We start from the raw sequence: 17,168 nt of genomic DNA, 5'->3' as shown, positions 1-17,168 counted from the left end.
TCCACATTAATAAAATTTTTGGATAAATAATGGACCACTGACTGAAATGGACGTCTGAAATATAATTTGGGCTGCAATAAGCTTTGTATGGGCTGCATTAGGAAGAGCATTGCCATCAGCTGGGGGGAGGTGATGCTTCCTCTCTACTCAGCACTGGTAAAACACATCTGGAGCACTGATCTACTCCAGAGGTGCCTTCCGACCCAAGTCTTTCTGCAGTTCTGTGATCCTCCAGTACCTCCAGTCCCACAGGGCTGCTGCCTGAAGCCATCAAGGCTGAGCCATCAGTTGCTCAGCACCCAGCTCTGGGCTGCAGCTTTCTATATTTTCGCTCAATCAGTGTCAGAAATTGCAGTTGCCATGGGGGAGATGATAAATTTGAGAGGCACTTCTTCGAAGACGTATGATTTTGAGAACTTGATTTAAATACAGCAGATGCCAGTAAATGGCAGTTCAGGAGTGCTAATTATGCTCTGAATTATGATTCCCTTATATTTGATTTTACATACATCTTAGCATCATTACAGCAAATCTTGACATTTTATTGGTTGAAAATAGACCTTTAATTTAAAGAAACTGAAGAAAATGCAGCCATTTTAAAGTATAACATAAACGTTTCTTGATGGATTTTTTTTTTTTGAGATCTTATGAAATAAATTTATCTAATCTAATTTTGCTTGAGGAACTAACTTTTCAATGGTTAAAGAAAAAAAGAATACTGCCTGTAGATTAATATTTCAATTAATGTAATTTGAAATACCATTTTCTTCTTCCAAATCCTCACTGCAAAGGTTTTACTCCTAAGCCTTCTCTTTGCCTTTTAGTGCAAGTTTGTAAGTCATTACTAGTGCACATATAGTGACTGATGTGGCAGGGATGAGCAGCATCATTTCAAGAGCTCTGGAAGACCTCTGGATGCTGATGATCCAGTTATTCACCCAATGTCCAAATCCACCCTTGTCACCTAGCATTAGTCTGTTACATTGGGCACAACAGGTTCACACTGCAGTGATCATCAGCTCTAAATTTGTGTCGCACATCGTGGAATAGGCATTCTCTGTGCAACAGAAGCTCTTACTCCTTTTTGGTAGAGAATCCTGACAACAGAAGCAATCATATCAGGTGCTTACAGAAAAAGCTGGTTCAGAAAATGGGACTGAACAGGAAGAGTGAGGGTAGTTTCTAGATGCAGGTAAACATTGGCAAGACCACACCTTGCCGTGAGATTAGTCTTTGTTTCTAGAGGCAAGAGACTCTATCAATGCACTATTTATTAATTCAGTAATTTTATCAGGTACAGTATGTCCCAGTCTATTTAGCACTCAATTAAGCTTCACATTGTCCATCAATAACTGCAGATATGGCAACAAAATGGGCTTTGGCAGATTATTTTCAGCTGACTGACTGGTGGTTGGAGGAATTCATCAGTTACTTTAGCTGTCAGGTTTGTCTTCTGTCAACACAGCAGGGAGGGAGGAATGGTGTGAAGCAGACATTTATGAAACCATTTTTAAGTTCTGATAGTCAAGAAGGCAACAAATCAGAAATCACTCACACTCTGGGATTTGATATCTCTCTCATGCAAAGTTGATCTGTTCAAAACCACTTTGTTCAAAACCACTTTCAAAACTCAGAGATATGCTGGTTTTCTTTTGGTTGATTTCAACTCTGTCTTCAGTACTAGCTTGTTAAGTTCCAAGACATTATATCCTTTCTTTTCATATCATGTATTCAACCGCTATATGGTGTATGGTGCTCCTAAAACTCATCCTTGAGCACACAACAGCTGTATTTCTTGGTGAGATCTGTTTGATTCCATGTGACTTCGTAGGGCAATTAATCCTACTGTGAGGTCTGTCAGTGTTAATTGCCCAAGTCCAGGAAAATAACTATTTCTGACCTAGGGCTTCCAAAAGCAAGCCGGTGTTTTCACAGAGAAAATACTCCATTTATGAAGATTTAAAAATTGTAGAGATGTCTTTCTGTTTCGTTGCTGATATTCAAGAGTTAAGAATGGTCAAAAACGGTCTTAATGACTTGGGTAGCTCTATAGAAAGTATTTTCTGAATTTGAAGTGTATCTCGAGATTAACTTGGCACTCCAGTGTTGTGAAATCGTTTGAATTCTTCTTCTTTCCTGTGCTTATTTTTGTTTGGAAAGGTATTGTTTCCCTTCCGTCATTGCTGAGCTACTGGCTGCAGTATTCAGATAGCTACAGTAAAGACGTGTGTATCACGGAACGCATAAAGATGTAGGGTATCCCCAGCGCCGAGTAAACGAAGGCGGTGGTGGCAAAAGTGCAAAGGGAACAAATACGGTAGCACCCCAGTGCCACGCATAGGGCGCGTTCAGAAACCTTCTGGTCTGGGAAAGGCACCCACAGCCCAGGCGGGACCGGCAGCCGGGAGCCGCTGCCCGGAGCAAGCCGCGCTGCTGCAGCCGGGCTGCTCGGGGCGGCGGGGACCGCGCACCCCCTCCCCGCTCCCCCCGCCGCGCCTCGCCGCGCCGCGGGGCCCGGGGCTCGGGGCCGCCCGTGCGGGCTCTGATTGGGTCTGCGGGGAGGCCCCTCCCGCCCGGCCTCCGCCCGCCCGCCCGGGCGGCCCCGCCGCCGCGCCGCGCCCGCTCCCCAAATACACCTTGGCGGCGCCGGGGAGCGGCAGCGGCCCCGCGGCATGGTGAGTGAGGGAGAGAGGGAGGGAGCGGTGAGTGCCCGCGGGGACCCTGGACAGCGCTGGGACGGGGCGAGCAGCGGGGAGCGGGGAGCTGGGGCAGCGGGGGCTGAGCGCCGGGAGCCAGGGGGCGCGGGGAGCCCCCGCTCAGCCCCCGCTCAGCATCCCCGGACCGCGGCGGGGCGGTGCTGGCGGCTTTGGGAGCGGTGCGGGGCCGTGCGGGGCCGTGCGGGGCTGGGGGCTTGCCGAGGGCTGAAGCCGCCAGGGGCACTCGGGCGGCCTTTGTGCGTGGTGAGGCTCTCCAAGAATTTGCCAGCTGATAGTGCCCGTCGAGCTAATTGAAACCATTCAGGCTACTTGCGCTGCCTTACAATTAGGCAAGGTTTCTTATCTCGTTTTCAGAGTAATTCATGTCATTGCACTTCATGCATTAGCCACAAGCCTCATACTTAATCACATGCTTAATGCTCTAACAATAACTTCACTTTTGCATTTATTTCATTTTCTGGCTTTGCACTCCTTATGACTGGCAATTCATTTTTGCAGTCAATTTTCACAGCTTATCTCTTTTTTTTTTCAGATTTTTTTTCTTTCTTTTTTTCTTTTTTTTTTTTTTCTTCTTTCCTTTTCTAAACTGTAGGCTCATAATTCCTTTTCTGCATGGCTAGAGCTAGCTGTTTCTGTGGCTTAAATCCAGGGAACATCATTAGCCTAGGCCTGGTAGAGTTCCTTTATAAAATCATCTCTGTGTATAAACATTTGAGACACTTGAAAAGTTTTTGTTTCTAATGTAAAGGAGCACTTTTATACATCTTATGTAGTCTACCAAGCTTGATCCAATGCTACTCCTAAAATGGCTGTATTTTTAGAGCTGGTCGCTTACTCTGTGTATGTAGTGAGATGGCTTATTTATGCATGAAGGATGAATTAAGAGGAAAAGGAAAAAGTCCTAAGCAAAGATGTAGCACTGGTAAAATGAGTACTGCAGTGCAATGAAGTCATTTGTAATGCTGTATTGAGCCCATCCAGTTTCACTGGGCTGCAGTTTACAATATGCTGCACATGAGATGGTCTAAAAAGAAATGGTAAGACTTTTGATAGTTGAGATACTAGTAGGGGAAAATAAATTTTTATTCATTTATATTTTTCCATGGTGAAGTCTCTAGTCAGACTCTAGTAACAGAAAAAATGTGGTGGAGCATTTTCTCATAAAAGTGAATTGTAACAAAACAAGTGCAAATGTTCAACTATCTTTGTTAGTAGAATAAAGTGTTTTACTTATTTGGATGTGGCCTAATTGTATAGCTTTTCCTAAAGCAAAAATCCCTGTAGAGCCACTCCCTTTTCTTGTAGTTATGCTAAGATGATTTGTTTCCAAATTACAGAAAGTAGGAGCAAGGAAGCATGCACTTTAAATCACATAAAATAGGTCTACTGCTTTTCTAGCGTTAAGAACAAAAGGTGATGACAGTCCATGCTAGAGAGAGATTCCAGTAACAGACTATTTTATGTAATTAATCAGAGAACAGAGGTGATTGAGGCAACCAGAGAATGTGTGCAAATGTGTTAGAAACGCATGCGATGTTCTCTTCGTTGTAGGGAGGTTTCTTGCTTGGATTGCCTTGCTCTGGAGCCATACATTCATAGCTCTTATGACTTTTCTCTTTAGTTTGCCAACAGCAAGACCCTTAAATGAACTAGATGATTTTAAGGAAGCATGAGGAATACTGTAACAGTGACTTTACACTCCACATTCTCAGAAGAGAAAAGTAATTGCTGATATCATGCTGACCCAAAGCATCCAGGAAAAGTAAGGAAGGAGAAAGGAAGTCACATCTTGAGATCTCTTGTTTTTGTTTGTTTTGTGGAATTATGTAGCCTACAGCTACTGTGAGTCATGACAGTGCAAGATCATGAGGCAAACATTGCAGGAGAAACAAAGGAATGTAGTTCTACAGTGGTTTTTTTATCTTTTTTTTTTTTTTTTTGATTTAATCAATAAAATGGCTCACCATCTTTCTTTCTCCCACTGGTTCAGTTGCTGTCTGACTATTCACACAGATTATTCAATTGAGGTTTTGATGAAAAAAAAAAACTTTAAAAATGAGAAGTCAAGGTTAGTATTTGTATTGTGTCCACAGAAATGAGTACTTGTATATTTATCTTATTCTGATTGATGTTTATTTAAAAGTGTCTTTAATCGTTATATGGCAGTCTGTTTCAAAACAGATCCCATAGTGAAATCAAAACATAAATAAGAGTTTATAATAAAATATACTACTCAAAATATCAGTAACAGTCAAAACCTGGCTATGCCATGTAATAAAATGTAAAGTATCACAACCATTATGAAGATGAATGCTGTATTTGAAATAATGATGAGAAGCAAAGCAAGCAATCCAAGAACTCAAGGTAGATTTTGTATCAAATACAGCTATTTTCCTTTCAACTGAAATGAGTTGTTACACCAAGAGATGTTGTAAATTATATCTTGTTTTAAAAAACAATATCAAACTCCTCTGTAATCCAAGGAAACAGATACAAAATTCTAAGTTTTAAGAAAGGAAACATGTAGTGGAAGGTATTTAGTCATATTTTCTTTCTACTCTGTAGACAAGCATCAAGCTTGCATTTTTTATAAAAGCATATTTATTGAAGAAAACTTCTGTGTAGGTTTTTAAAGAGTGTTTTAAAATAGCTATTGGAAATGACAGGATATGTTTTAAGGATTTATTTAATGATACCTAGAAATCATTATATTGCACCTTGCCTGTTGTATTAGCAAATGGAAATTAAACCATTCAGAACTTTCATTAGAGTTTCTTTGCTGGAGTTCTTTGTGCATTCTGTACTATTTCATTTTTTAAGATCTTTATTGTTTATGTGTTTATTGCAATTCATTGCATTTACTTAGAGGTCATGGTCTTCCATGACCAGTGGTACCAGTGGTAGAGAATCAAGTCTATCATTGGATAGGGGCGATATTTTAAAATCAGTATTCAAGTATAAGCCTTTGTTCAAGAAAGCAACACTGTTCAGGACAGGGTAGTAGTATATATTCAGTTTTAAAATTCCAACAGTACTTATGTGCATGCATCAATGAGCTAAGGCTAGGACTTCCAGTTAGGGCTTAAACCACTGATTTTTTCTTATTTTTTAATAAAAACAAGAAAACTTGCTAAGGACATCAGGGTTTTTTAATTATTATTGGGGTTTTGCGTATTGATTACTATAAACAAAATGAAAAGACCATGTTAATTTCCCCAATGAAGCCTTTTACTTGTAACACAAGTATAGATTACTACTCATTTGGTAACGTGTTGTTCTTCTAGTTTTTAGGTTGTCTTACTCAGGCGATGCCACTCTTAGATCAGTGCTAGTGTTTCCTGGTTATTTTAACTCATCATTTATGCCTTATGTCTCATACTGTATCCTTTATTTTTGTAGATGTGGAGTTTAGATGTATCTGATGTCTACTATCTTAGCTTAGTTTAATGTAGTTTGTTAAGGAGGGCAAGTTCCACTGCTGTCAGTTGTTATGCTGCTTCATGACATTAAATCAGAGCACAGATATACTGTAGGGATTAATTTTACTTCACTATAGAGATTTCATCAAGTCCTGTTCATTGTGAAGTAAATTTGAGGTTTAGGGCTTCCACAGACAGACCTTTGACCTTTAGAATAATCTCACCCTACCAGAGAACAGTGTTTTGTGACATTCACTTGCATTTATTTTTCATTCATATTTCTTACGATATGATAGTTTTGTTAGGTGGAATTAGTGCCTCTGCTAAGATTACAGCTTTCACATCTAACTGCAGAGTAGTCTAACATTCTTATTTTATTGAAATGTCCCCTTCCATAGTTCAGAGTCTGTTAGGCACCTTCCCTGCTTCTTGAACCTGGCAGTATTACCATTATTTTTGATTTCATTATTCTTGATTTCACTGCTCAAACTAAATTAGTTCAGTTGTGTTACTTAGAGCTAAGCTGTGAATTGATTTTCTTCTTGCATATTCATTATAGAAGTAGCTCTTTTAAGAGAAGGGTGCCCTGTTGGTCATATTCAGACAAGCCAGCACCAGTAGGGTAATTTCCCACAGCCAACACACAGAGCCTAGATAATAAGCAAGTAGTGACCTTACCTATTATTTCTGAGGGGGCACTTCTTTCATGGGACCCCCTATGACTGTATCTTGCACTTGTGTGTTTCTGCCTGAACGTGTAGCAAATGCTACAAATGCTGTCCCTGCTTGAGTGCCAAAGATACTCCTTTCTCTGCCATAAGACAAGGAGAAAAATGCCTGAAGAATTGCACCCCAGCATGGGCCTATGGTGCACAGAGCTCTCTGAAACTCTCTTTAGGGACTGTTTGCCTATGACTTGCACTTTACGCATGGCTATGCCCATTGATTGTTTCAGCTAAGTCCATATAGAAAATAGGTCAGCCATGCAGTGGCTCAGGAAGAGAGCTTTAATTGTGTGGCTTGTAATCTAGAAAGCTGGGTGTGTGCATCATCATGGAAGAGGCTGGAGGCAGTTCCAAAGATTTTATCAAGCATTGTGGAATCTAGCCCTTAGACAGCTATTAGTATTACAGTTACAGGGAATATCCCATGCAAGTCATCTAACTGTTTCAGCGTGAGTAAAATTTTCTTGCTATAAGGCAATGTGCTCAAATCATTTATTTTTTTTCACAAATGGAAATTGAAACAAACATACGTTAATGAAGTAAATCTCTTCCTTAGCCCCATTCTAAGGTATTCAGAATGAAAATAAAACATTCTTTTCGGAAACTGTCTTTTGTGGGAATCCTCCCGGTAGTCTTAGTGCAGCATAATCCTAGAACGTCACAGATTCCAGAGGATGCGATAAAACATGGTTTCTGCAATGACACACACAGGGGTTGCTGCTAAACTCTCCACTTTTAATCAACAACAGCATGGTTGTTTTTGAGATCCCAAGAACGTTTTTTTCTATATTAAATGGGAATATGTTGTACAGTGGCAACTGCCTTTCTAATCCTCACCAAAGTAAACGTGTTTAATTTCATTTTAACCTCGCATTTCACTTGGCACTTGATACAGATGGAAACTGACAAAAGCTGCTCAGGGAGAGCTGATTTCCCTCTTCGGCAAATGCAGAAACCCTTCACACACGAAAGAGCATTAGTAAAAGGCAATTGCAGAACACCTCAGCAAGATTTCCAGTTTGTTGCTTAGAAAAATTGGGTTTTTGCATTTCCTTGTAATTACTTGTATGATTTGAAGATGGAAGACAATACACCCAGTTGCTTTCTTGTTGGTAGGGAGGGGTGTCTGCTTATACTAATAGCTGTGTGGCTTTGTAGTCTTGACTGCAGGCATTCTGGAGCCTAAAATACTTATTACAGTTGCTGTTTTAAATAGCACTTCTAAAAATGGCGAAATTTCCATGTCTTTGGAGAAAGCATGCATCAATCTAACTTTTAATTCCCCCCCTTTTTTTTTTTTTCTTTTTGCCTAAATTGTCTTCATAGTTACCCATTTGCACTAGTAAGCTGAGAGTACGAAATCATTGGCCTCTTGTGGAGGAAAAAATATTCAGTGAATTGAAAATGTGTTCAGATTTTGGTGCAAATAACCATTAATCCACAAAGCATGTTTAAAGGTAGGATTTTAGACTTTCACATGGGAAGAATGGTATGAAGGGAAGGATAGTCTTGGAGCTTAAGAAACTTAACAAGGCTTTTGGTGAATATGGTACCAATTTTTCTCCTCGAAATGTCCAGGAAATCAAGACAGGAATAATTGCAATTAATTGTAGACTGAATTAAATGCTTATTTTGATGCAGTTGAAGTTAAAGCTTCCCAAATGTGTTGCATGATATTAATAAAAACCAGCCAAGAGGAAATGCCTTTCTTATAAGCAATTGCAGGGCCTTCCGAAATGAGAAAATGAAGTTAACCCTGGTGTGTGTTAGGCACAAAGTTATATGATGAGGATACCTTCCTCGTTCTGCTTTTATATATAGCACCTGCATACTTTTATGAATCTATCTGCAAAAACTATTTGAATTTCACTTGTAGGAATGTGCAAGTGTTTCTTTCCCATATTAATTCTAAAATCTGTATGCAAATAGAAGTAAGGTCAAATCTTACAAATGATTTTTGCAAATCACTCAGATCTAATGAACTTATATCACAAAAAACTTGTGCAACTCTGTTCAAGAGATCTGGATTTACTTCTTAATTATCTGGATTTATTTCTTAGTTATTAAAAGAGGCATAGTAACATTTCCTTTCATACCCATTTTTCTGTCTTAGCTATTCAGAGGGCAAGTCCTTCAAGTGAAATAGTATCTTTTACTATATATCTGTGTATGGTCCTGATCTTAATTTGGGCCTTCTGGGAAGTTAAAATAAACAAATAATACACCTAGCAACAGCGATAGAGAAAAAAACAGCTACTCCAGCAGAACGCAAGATGACAATGGCATAATTTCTCAGTTGAGAAACCTGTCCAAAGATAAACTCATCAGACAGAAGGTTAAATAACAGTATTTCAGTGTAAACAAAGGCTCCATAAGAATTTTCATATGTTGACCAAGCATCAGTGTCACTAACTGAATGGTATTCTACTTGATAGCTAAAATGTAATTCATTAGTTCCTTTCCCAGACAGAAAAAAAAAAAAAAAAAAAAAGGTTTGGTTGTGTGGTGGAAATGAAATACTATAGAGTAGAGCATCTTTCAGTCATGGGTTAGGCATGGCTTTCAAAATGTTTTAATAGGCTCATGAGGCAGAGACTACGTACATAGTTTGACACTGAAAATCTACAGCTGATCTGAAAATTAGCATCAGCTTAGATCAGCTCTGCATTTACTCTGCATGTCATGTGCTCCAGATCTGCGAGAGATGCAGCATGATAGTCAAGTATATGTGGAAAAAGTCATTGACCATATCAATGGTAAATTTTGGAACCAATTAACAGATTAGTCAGAGTTCAAAATATGCAAGTATACCACGCTTGAGATAATGGTGGGCATCATGACAGAAAAAATATTATTCTCATAGAAGAGTTGAGTCTGGCACTAGGAATCAAGAGTAAAAACCGTGTTTTATCTATTGACTAATATAGTATGTGAAATATGATTTAATAATATCTTCCTTCCAGTTTCTCTTTGGAAATAATTTCCAGTCCTAAACAATAATAAGTTTTAAGCAAAAATATATTTAAAGAGGAATTAAAAGATAGAACTATATTTTCAAGTAGGATTTGAATTGGTGAAGAGGGAGGAGTACTGAAGGAATATGGGACTATGATCTACATATAGCAAAAGCTAGAAAAGAACATCCGTCTTTGCCCATGCTGTGGGCATGTTTTGGTTAGCAAAAATTGGAATAGGGAAAAAATGAGAGAAACTGAAATGAGAACAGTACTGCCAGAAAAGCACCAAAAGGGCTTGATATATTTTAAAAAAATTCATTTCTGTTTTATTGCAGTTGCTGCAATGTACTGTATTGTAAATGGCCGGTCTATCTAACAATGGAATAAATATGCAAGAATTTTTATGCTCACTGGTTTGTCTCCCTGCTGTCACTCTAAAACCATGGAAAACACTGATAATGTTTAGTCAAATATTAATATATTAATTCAGATATTTATTCCTAACTTAGATTTGGTAATCCAGCTTTTAGCAAAGAAGCTACATTACTTAGCAATGTGCTTCTTTTGTCAGTTTGAAATATAATGGGCAGTACAGTATTTAGATGCTAGTTATAAACAGAGCTGAAAGCTCAGAGCAAAGGTTTACAACATAAATATGCTGCAAGAAATTCATTCCTTTATTGTCACCGGATACTTGGAAAGTTAGTGCTTTTGTCTCATTGGAAACTACCTGGTACAAATATTTAAAACATGTATTTCGAATTTTCAGTATCACCTAAGTTGTAAAGAGAAATATCAAAAGCTTCTGACTTCATGCAAAGGAAGACTATATATACAATGGAGAAAACTTTCTTTCCTCCCCATTTTCTAACTGCTGAGAACACAAACTCTGCAAGATTCACAGTCTTTCCAGGTGCTCCAAAATACCAAGATAGTTAATCTTGGCAGGAAATTTTCATGAATTCTTCATGAAAGGTATACGACCTCTCTTCATCCTTAATTTTAGGTCTCTGGTTATGTCCTCTAGAAATCCATGCCTATCATTCCCTCCCTTTTCCCCAACTATACACATGATCTCTCTCTTCGTTGCGAAATGTCATATCTCTAGAAAAATAGGGAACTTCCTGTGTAGCATCATCTTTCTGTACACATAAACAAACACCTAGGTGGAAATTATTACTTGTTACGGGGTTTTGGTTATGAAGAACTCGATTAACAATAAATTTAACCTTCCAGTCAAAGGAGCATTTATTTTCAAATAAATTTTGAATTATTATTATATTGAAGTACTAATCTGAGTACATATGGACTTGCTAGGGCCAGAATTTGATTTTGGTTTATATTTATGGTTTTACCCCACAGTTCACTGCCACCTCTCCCTGTCCTTACGCATCTGAAACAACTGAATTGTTTTCTGTGCTGTCTTAGAGCTAGTATTCAGAGTACCAGTATGCAACATTGCAAGTTGGAGACATCCTATTATCTGGCCCCTTTATAACCCTCATAATAGTTTATTTTAAAATTGTTTTTGCCTCGAACTTCAGCTTACACCTGACCTTGTATAAAAACATAGTCTGTGACAGCTTGCTGAACCACTTAAGCAGCTCTTTAAATAGAGACGTGCTTATTATTCCAATCTCCACTGTGGTAAGATTTTTGAAATTAATGTGGTTCCTTAATATAATGAAAAAGCAGGTGTTTGGGGGTGGCATGCCTATTTTAAAGGTTTAAAAAATAGTAAATACTGAGTGGGTGTTCTTTAACATTTCAGTGAGAAATAGTACTCGAAAGACTTTTGATGTGGGACTTCAAGTGTTTCTTACAATATCTGTGTAGTTTATCTATCATTGCAGAAGCTGAAGTGCTGAGACAAAGGTGTTTAACAATTTCATTTGATATAAGTATTAGTTCACAGTTAAATAAATCTGAGATGACCCTGTTACCTCAGTAAAGGCAATACAGTCCAGATTCTCTATAGTCCTTGCCTATTACTTCAGGGTTCAGATTTAAGCCTTCAAGAATGACTGGCACGTTGTATCTGTTGGTCAGTTGTCATTTCCACATACCTATGTGGTGCTACTTCTCTTTACCTGACGCTCTCATTTGGAGCATTAGCCTCTAAAGCAAGACTGTGTTTGTTCCTTCTTTGTTTTGCCTGAGGACTGAAACCCAAAGACTCCCAGCACCAAAGCGTAAATTACCATACTTTGAACTATGAACTGTCCTACCTTCTGTGGTGCCAAAGTGCAAGCCATACCTTCCTTCCAATTACTGGTAATTGCTAACAGTAGCACAGTCTCATGCTGCCTCACTAGGTTGGAGGTCTCAGCCTTTAAGGAAGCCAGGTAAGTAGTATTTCCATCTTGGTATCTCAGATGCATATGCAGCACTAAATGGTGTTTCAGAAGGCCTGATGGAGAAAAGAAAGATTCCTCACAGACATATAAAAGAAAAGTGAAATACCTCTACAAAATAAAATGTAAAACTATGAAATCTTAAATCAGCTAAAATGTGTATCTTGCCTTTAACTTACAAATCAATGCAATTTAAAACAAAATGCTAGAAAATAACGTATGAAATGTCAGGTCTAGAAAATTCTTCTTTCTGTTATAACACCAGGTTACCACATTAAGCAGTGCAAGAAAACAAGGTATGTCACTCCCTGCCTACCATTAGATGCTAGTGAGACAAAACACTGAAACTAGAACTTCAATCTTGGAAGCCAGATCGGGGTGATAAACTTGTATGCTTCTGTATATAATCTGCAACTGAGAATAATACACAACCAATAAAGTTGGTTGAAACACAAGCTGTAGTAACTACATCAACAAAAAATCTTCTAAAATCTAAAATATTGCTGAAAAAGTTCATTGCTATTATCATGTCAACATTTTCTATTGGCTTTACTGAAGACTACAGACAAATGATTTGCATAAGTACCCAGTGTACTTCAGTGAAGTGCACTTGTACTGCAGAAAAAGCTATATATCAGTAAGAGAACCATCTATGCCTTTGCAAATTGGCATAGGCTCTGTTGCCTATGTTTTCCTTCTTTTTTACAGATTTTTAATCATTATGTCTTCCTATAGGCTCCCTTCTCTACTACCTCGTGTTTTGTTTTTTTTTTTTTTTTTCCCCTCCTTGTTCCTTTTTCTATGTTTATATCCCTTCTCTCCTTTTTCTCCTTCACATAATAAAGAACGGCAGATATTGTAAAATAATGTTATGATAAATGAAAAAGACTATGCTATCTGAGAAATGGAGCAGAGCTTTGATCTTTCAGACTTCAGTAAGTATACAGTGAAGTTAATATTGCAGATAATGCAGTTAAACAGGTTGTGAGATCAGGAACCATGGTCAGTTGTAGGTCCTCTTCATAGAATAACCCTAGGAAACTTACGCTGTGGTTCCTACTGTGCACAATGTTATGCATCACAGAAGCTGTTTTGTTTGGATAACAAACATATTGTTTGGTAAGAGTGTTAGGTGTTTGGTGTTAGGTCAGAGGTTGGACTCGATGATCTTGAGGTCTCTTCCAACCTAGAAATTCTGTGAAGAGTTCTTCATATGATTCTTGCCTTTGAAAAATCTATGTCCTCTGGTGAAATCATCTCCCTTGATTTATGGAAAAATTATCTGCATTTTCCAAATGGGAGAAAGACCTAAGAACCTTGCCCAGAAGGTCGTAGGAGTTTGTGGGAAAAGTAGCAGGAGAATCCTTATGGTTAAAATACGTTTAATTTATTTCCAAAATTAAATGTTGAATTTGTGTATGAATTTAAAAGCCAGTGATTGGTACATCATGACCAGAGATTCTCCACTGTATTCTTTGTTAACCCTTTCTTGGATTTCCATTCTTCCAAATCTCTTAATCTGTTTTGTTTCTCTTGGCAGCACCCTTTTCTCTATATTTCTCCAGGCCCAGTTCAGGGAAACATACTTGCTCAGGACAGAGCTTTGCCACAGAAATCAGACAGTTTCAATCGAACTTAAAAGCATTTTAAGCCAAGCATCTTTTTTCTTTGCTATTTCAGAAATTCTGGAAGATAGATACTATTTGTATTTCTGTGGGATTAAATACCCAAATGTGATATTGCCACAAGAATTTGCATTTCAATGGCTAATGTACTTGAGTTGGTATATTGTGTGGTTTGGAACATGCTAAATGTTTCTAAATGCATCTGTTATAACTGGGAGAGCAACACTGACTGAGGTTTCTCCCATTTGACAGCACTTTAGATATAAGGACAGAACTTTTCTCTGTTCTTTAGGGCTACTGAACATTTGGAAATTAACATACCACGTGTGGAAGCCCAGTATTTCACAAAACATCTAACTTTCACTTTGTTTTATTATTTTAATGAAAAAAAAGCTGTTTTATATAAATTCACGTTTATCACATATATATATCACATATATATTTATATATATCTATATCATGTATTTATATATTCACATATCTATCTTTCCCTGCTTTAAATGTGTGTCTGCTGCATTTTCCAAAGGAGTATTAGAAACCAACTAAGAAAGCAACTCAACAGTGAAATTGGTGTTGTAATGTATTCCTAGAGGATTCAGTTGCACAAGATGTGCTGATATCCTTTGGAATTGTACTTTACAAAGGTAAGATTCACTGCCTTTGTGCACTCAAATATTTTCTAAAAATAGCACATTGTCTGAAAAGTGACAGACCAATCAGTGAAATAAAAAATGAAGGTACTCATCTACAGTGTGCACGGCCAAATCAGCTATTTAAAATATTTTAATCGCATTTTGTAGCAGAAAACATCTGTAACCGTTTAATTGAAAAGGAAGGTGCCTTCTGGTCCAGCCCTGCAGATACCAAGAAGGAGAACAATTAGGGAAGTAGCTGATTTTTCCTCTTCTTCAGAGCTGCTTTCTTTGCCTTGGGCTCTAGCTAAAGCAGTGTCAGTAGTTGCGTGATAGCTGTGAAAAAACATCTTCAACTATCTGTTCTGGTTGAATACAGTTCTTGAATCGAAGAGCTATATTTTATTTTATTTTGTTTTCCTATCTGAAGAAATTACAAGGCCATGACTTTGCTGTTGCAGGACAAACCATCTTCACTAATTAGAAGTTTCTGCTGTTAGCTTCCCATGCATAGCATTTAACTTTTCCAGAATTTTAAATGAGATCAGTTCTGTGTTTACTATTACATCCACACATCTAAATGCAAATCAGTATTTTTGTGACAATAGTGGCAGATCTGGTAGGGTCTAATGCTATTCCTACTATATACAGAAACTTGTTATTGACCTCAGTGCAAGTTGGCATGAGTGCTTAACTATGAATAAGTATGAAAGGCATTTGTCAGTGACTTTCAGCGTGAAAATGGTCTTGTAGATGTTGTAAGCACAAGTTGCAGGTGACAAATACTAAGTTTAAAAACTCTGTGGTTGAAATCTACTGATGAAGCACTTTGCTTTCCACAGATCTAATTTTCAAACAATTTTCCAAGATCCAAAATCTCTAAAATTTAATTTAAAACTGAGAACACATAGGGAATGTTTGCACTGTCATAAGACACAATAGTCAGTGTTTTATATTCCTCTAGAACATTCCAGTATCTTTGGGAAAAGAGTAACAATAATGGTGTTAGATATGCCAGTTGTGTAAACAGTTACGCATCTTCAACTTCAATCGGATGAATACAAACATGTAAAGTCTTGGCAATATAAGTGTCTCTGAAGAAGCAGTAGAATTATTTTGTCATCTCTGGAGATGCTTTACAGTTGATACAGACCATGGTCCTCAAAGGAGAAGTAACTTCATGCATTAGAAATTTTGCACTTTTAATAAGTTTGTTTCATTTATTACAGAAGATGTAGCAATCCTGGATAAATCATGAATACTAGCTAAAGATTTCAGTGAAAAATACTCTGAAATTTATTAGATTTCATTTTTATTGCAGATGATTAAAATTGTTTCTTTTTATTTATTTTCTTTGCTCCTAAAAAGTGTTTACAATCTATGAGCTAAACAAAAACAGCATTTGGAGACACTCAAAGTTATAGGTCTACTAAAATGAGTAAACCTATATGTACTGGTAAGTTTGAGAGATTCATCTCTAAGTATGTGTTTTGAAAGAATTTGTAGCCACAACAATTGCCAACTTCTTCACATTCTAGAGGCACGGTGTTCACCTTTTGTAAATTCTAATTTACATTCTACTGACTATGGGCAAGACTTTGATCTTTGCATTTAATTTAACTCCTCCTAATTGCCATGAACCCTGTATGTCTGCAGGACAAGCTTTAATTCCTGAAGTGACAGAAAGAATTCTGAAGACACAAATTTTATTTATTTGCTTTCTTAAGACACTCATTAAAAAATTGTACTTTCATGGAATGCAAATGAAGATTAAAGGGAAATGCCATGTTTAAAATATACTCCTTTAGAAGTGTGAGAACAGTTTTTGGAAATTTGGATAATTTTAGGTATTGCTTGTCCTCACTGCAGCACCTCTGTTTCATTTGCTTCTCTCTTTGCATAGTTCTGGTGTCATCAATTATGTCAGACCAATATCAGGAGTACTCAAAAAAATAATCTGTTGTGGATACACACAACAGGTTATACTGCTTGTGAGTTATCTCCAGCTCTGCCTCAGAACTAAGGTGTGACTAACATGTGCCGTCAAAGTTAGGAGTACCCACAAAGTAAGGTAGCTGGGGTTTCCATGGGTAGTATCTCCACTTAGTATCTCTAAGTCACTTAGCTGGTGGTACTAGCCATGCCTCAGACCAGCAATGAGGTTGAGAGGACATGCTATAACCAGAAACTGCTGTTTCTGCCTGAGAGCATGATGGGGGAGCTGAGAATCAGGTGCACAGAGACTGCCTGCTGGGCTTGCTGTGGAGTGTTTTCACGGATAGGCTTTGACTAACAGGAAGAGAATATTTTTCCCACGCTATCTTCTCAGCATGCCTCCCTGTAATTTGGTCCTAGCATAGGAAAAATATTTATGAATGAATGCACATGTGATACTTAAAATGACAAATATACATTTTATAAGCAACATTTGGGAATTAGTCCTTCCTTTAGTCACATGCCAAAACATGGAGGCAGTAATTAGGGTCCCCCCTGTGCCTTTAATTGAAACCAGAGATGTAGCTGCAACATAACTTTCACATCTGGAGTCTGGGCCTCTCCCAGGACTATATTTGGATCCAGGGATTTGCTGCAGACCACTGGAGGGAAATGAGTCAGTCTCAAAATCAGTATCAGAAATCCAGTGATACTTTAAAACTAGGGGTTTTGCCTGTCTCCAGGAATACTGGTTTCTATGCTATGGTACAGAGCTTGATGTTCTTCTACAAATGTTAATATTTT

The 17,168-nt window shown here is 37.9% G+C and overlaps 1 protein-coding gene across 2 annotated transcripts in view; it reads left to right on the top strand.

The window, feature by feature from the left end:
* The first annotated feature begins 2,619 nt into the window (after positions 1–2,619).
* GUCY1A1 (guanylate cyclase 1 soluble subunit alpha 1) overlaps positions 2,620–17,168 on the top strand; it is a 34,867-nt gene continuing 20,318 nt past the window's right edge. For both annotated transcript variants that reach the window (XM_032186974.1, XM_032186973.1), the window contains exon 1: positions 2,620–2,675. The gene's annotated coding sequence lies outside the window, so the exon portion shown is untranslated. The remainder of the gene's footprint in view (positions 2,676–17,168) is intronic.

This window comes from Aythya fuligula, chromosome 4 (assembly GCF_009819795.1).
Source record: "Aythya fuligula isolate bAytFul2 chromosome 4, bAytFul2.pri, whole genome shotgun sequence".
In the NCBI taxonomy this organism is placed as follows: domain Eukaryota; kingdom Metazoa; phylum Chordata; class Aves; order Anseriformes; family Anatidae; genus Aythya; species Aythya fuligula.
Note: the sequence above shows the minus strand (reverse complement) of the source record. Positions and strands in the feature narration are given on the sequence as shown.